General features: G+C 41.5%; 1 pseudogene; it reads left to right on the top strand.

Moving 5' to 3' along the window:
• The first annotated feature begins 1,804 nt into the window (after positions 1–1,804).
• Positions 1,805–3,263, top strand: LOC146860001 (E3 SUMO-protein ligase KIAA1586-like; annotated as a pseudogene).
• The last annotated feature ends 1,301 nt before the right edge of the window (positions 3,264–4,564 follow it).

Here is a 4,564-nt window from a genome sequence, read left to right as displayed (position 1 = left end):
CTTGGAAAAATATTTGCGAGTACCCATGGTCTATTGTAAATGTGATAACATGCAAATGTGTGTGAATGGCAAAAGGTAAAGAAAATGCAGGAGAGTGGCTGGATTGTGTGGGGAGGTGCAGATAAGTTTAGCCTAATGGATGCTAATAATGAAGCACAGGGGCACGTGCCTATTTGCCTAAACTGGAATCCCAGGTAACTATTTGGTCGTTTTTCCTATTGGAGTATCTGGGCCAGTCCCATTCATTGTTTGTAACTCTTAGAACCTTTGCTAACTATCTTCAATTTTAGGTTTGCAGTCTGTAAGGTATTTGTATTTGAATGGTTAGGCGTGAGTACCCACAAAGGCAAGGTAATTCTGTTTATGTTCCACATTGGATTTGGGAGGTGTGCGTAAATAGATTCACAATCTGCACCCTTTTTATTTTACAGGTTTGTGAGACTGTGCTACAAATACAGTTGTATGGGCAGACATGAGTACAGGCAGAACAAACAGGTAATTGTTTGGTAGAGTTAAACTGTGGTGCATCTTGTGCATTGTAGTATAACAACATACCTTACCCCCTTACCCATGTTTTCTTCTGTTGTAGGTTTCGAAGACAGTACCCCACACATTTGAACGGGCATACGCGAGTACAAGCAGAGCAGGTAATTGTTTGGTAGTGTTAAACTGTGGTGCATCTTGTGCATTGTAGTATAACAACATACCTTACCCATGTTTTCTTCTGTTGTAGGTTTCGCAGAGAGTACCCCACAGATTTAAAAGGGCATATGCGAGTACAAGCAGAGCAGGGAATTGTTTGGTAGAGTTAAACTGTGGTGCATCTTGTGCATTGTAGTATAACAACATACCTTACCCATGTTTTCTTCTGTTGTAGGTTTCGCAGACAGTACCCCACACATTTGAACGGGCATACGTGAGTACAAGCACAACAGGTAATTGTTTGGTAGAGTTCCCTTATGGTGCACATGGTATATTTCTGTATTACAAATTCACAATGTGCTGTGACAATCTTTACTTCTATTGAAGGCTCTACGGACAGTGCTACATTTAAGTTTGAAAGGGTTTGCCGGCGATGCCTCAGTATTATGTGACAGATTGCAATCATGAGCATAGGCATCAACTTTAACCAAGTTCCTTTATTTTGCAGGCTTTGTGGCATAGCAGGCTAAACCCAGTTATCGCAAATATGTTCAAGTGCAAAGCTGTACCTTCTGCAGAGTGTGATGCTTCACCACAAAGGAAGAAATGTTGCCTTGTATTCAAGGAAGAGTGGATGAAAGAAATTGTGGAGGCTGAGACACAGAAATCACGAAGCAAGGTTCGCATGCAACTTGGGGAACTATTTCAATACAGTCCAGACGTAGGCTTGATTTGCAAAGCATGTGCAGAAGTCAAGATTGTTGGGTACTTTTCCACAGGGAAGAAATGGAGTGATGGCTGGAAACTGGATTACCTGAAACGCCATCTAATTAGCAAAGTTCACAAGTCTGCCATGGTGATATTGAGAAACAGAAGTGCTGCTGCCAGGTTTGGTTTTGGAGTGCGGGCAATGCTGACAGAAACTGCCACTGACAAAGCAAATAGAATGGAAGTAGTTGAACAACAAAGATCCCTGCCTGAGGAGATAAAGATTCTCATCAACAATGTGTTGCTGGCAGTCAAGATGAATACTTCAATGTTATCTGTACAAGTCATCCATGACCACCTAGCTTTGTATGTGAAGATACCAGACAGTTGGAGGAGCAAGAACTATGCCTTTGAGTTCCTTGAGGCCATCAATAGCATGATACACTGTGAAGGTATGGCAGAACTTCGTAATGCTTTGTATCACACATTGATAATTGATGAGAGCACAGATATTTGTTACAAAAATGCTCATTCTCTACTTCAAGTTCCGAACTGTAACCTCAACAGAGCACAAAACACTGTTTGGGGGCATAGTGAAGCTGACAAGTTGTAATGCTGAGGCTATCCCTACTGCTGTGAAGGAATTCTACACTGCCAATGAACTGGACCTCATGAAAATGGTCATGTTCACATCCGATGGTGAGTCTGTGATGTTGGGTAAAAATAATGGTGTTGCTACCGTCCTTAAACAATCTATTCCCCATCTAGTTGAGCAGCATTGTGTCACTCATCAAGAAGATTTGGGAGTTGATGCCTGGAAGAGGGTTCCAATGATTAAAGAGATGGAGACATTATTGAGGACTGTCTACACTGTGTTCTCCAGATCTCCTGCAAGGAAGTCCAAGCTGGATGAAATGGCATTGGTCACTGATTGTGAAGTGGTCTCTTTTCGACCATTGAATGAAGTCTGGTGGCTTTCAAGGCATTTTGCAGTTGGTGCACTAATTCGGAATTACAAGGCTGTTCTTAAGTACTTTGAGCATGAGAAAGTTGAAGAGAATGATCCAGTTGCTAAATATTGTTATAAAAAGCTATCTGGCTCAAACTACCATATTTCCCTTGCAGCACTTAATGATATTCTGAGTGAATTTGCATCTTTGTGCAAACTGTTCCAAAAAAGTTCTTTGACTACTGTTGAATCTGTACAGTATGCAAGAGCAAAGATTGGCCAAATTAAGGAACAGTATTTGGGGGACACTTTATTTTGGAGCAGCAATGTAAGAGATATGATGGCGTTGTACAAGGAAAGGCAAGAGTTTGACAGTGGGCCTATTTTGTCTTTTGTTTCCCTTCTTTGTGAGCACATGCAAAAAAGGTTTCCTGAGGATGAACTGAAAGAATGGGCAAGTTTTTAAATCCAGGCAATATCAACACAATCACATTTTGATTTTGGGACTGAGAATATACAAAGACTTGTTGAAAAGTATAAAAATGTCTTGGTCCTGGGTGATTGTGAAACACCAGAAGATGTTGTTCGACAATACAGAGACTATAAATATGTGGTGGCAGAACATGTAAAGGGTGGTTTATTTACAACATTTCAAGACATGGTGAATTTCACAGTACGCAATGCTGCTCAGCATAGTGTGGTGTCTCAGCTTGTTAATGTCTGCGCAACATTTCAAGCATCTAGTGCAGATTGTGAACGAGGATTCAGCCTCATGAATACTATCAAGACTAAATTGAGGAATAGACTAGAGCAGAAGCATTTGGATATGCTGATGAGGACAAAGGCCTACCTCCAGAATGGGAAAGTTGACCTTGATAAAGTTTATCAGCACTGGAAAAATGGCACGGATCGCCGTGAGAAGCAACCCTGTCCCCCATCTAGTGATGCCAATAGACTTGTCTGAACGTCCCTCTCCCACAGCCCATGTTTGCCTGGATGTCAGAGTTTTACAAACTATCTCTGGCGGGATAGCCCAACTTAACTCAGTAGCTTTCACATCAAATTGAAAATGTAATGTAATTTTGTAACTTATTGTGTATATGTGATATTGTATAGGCTCTCAACATTTCCCCACCCAATGAACAGTGCTCCAGTTAAGAAAATTTAGTAAAATCTTATGATGGTACCATCTTTTGGAGTCTTGTGCTTTTCTAAACCTTAAGTGTACTTGCCTGTGTAACCAATTAATGTCATGGCGTCTTTATCCAATTTGCAAACCGGCCCTAAGACCCTTAACGTGGAGCTCTATGTGTGAAAATGCACCATCTTTTCACTTTTTTGAGTAAACGTTTGGAGTGACATTTGGCGCTGCACACGCGCGTGGTCTGATTCCTGGTGAACATAACCATGGTTGCAGCGCACAGACACCCTCCACTGCCGCACACAGAGGAAAAAAATTAGAGGGAACATTGATTGTGAAATCATATTATTGGTGGATTGTGCTTAGTGAAAATACGAAATGGCAATAACACAACGTAAGACATTTCTCTTCCTCTGAGGGTGCAAACAGCACGTATTCTGGGCAGAAGTAGCAGCTTGAGTCCTACAACTGTTCAAATAAACTTTTACAAAAAGGAAAAAAAAACAATGGCCAAAGCAGACTACGCCAACGAACATGTTTGCCCACAGAGAATAACAAACACTGGCAATACCATTAGGCCTGGCTTATGAATGTATTGGGAGAGGTTGTGGCCTTTGGGCCACAGTTGTCGACTTTGATGCTGGGGAGCCAGGTTTGAGTCTCGGGTCGGCTCAGCTTCCTGTGATTCTTGGCAAATCATTTAATCTTCCTGTGCCTACCAAATAATGAATGTGTCCTTGTGTAACGTAACTGGTGCTCATGTAAAGCGCTCCAATACCTTTGGGTCGAGTTTGCGCTATATAAATCTGCACCAAAAAACATATAGGTTAATGACTACCCTCCTCCCATCTTTGAGACTGCCAGACAAAAACGTTATAAAATATCTAGTTGTTTAAGACAATGCAATAACATTACAATGTCATATGTTTAGGCCCTTGCATAAACTAAATTCTCACAGCTATAAATATATACAAGCATTTTTTTGTGGAGGGCACACAACTTCTGCCCAATCAATATATGGACTCCTGGCTGCCAACATGTCGGTGGAGTCAAAGCCCCTTTTCTGGTGACACTCACATAATTGGCTCGTGACAGCTTAGCTGTCAAGCCAGGCCATCCAAAAC

Source organism: Triturus cristatus, chromosome 3_1 (genome assembly GCF_964204655.1).
Source record: "Triturus cristatus chromosome 3_1, aTriCri1.1, whole genome shotgun sequence".
In the NCBI taxonomy this organism is placed as follows: Eukaryota; Metazoa; Chordata; class Amphibia; order Caudata; family Salamandridae; genus Triturus; species Triturus cristatus.
This window is presented reverse-complemented; position numbering and strand designations above follow the sequence as displayed.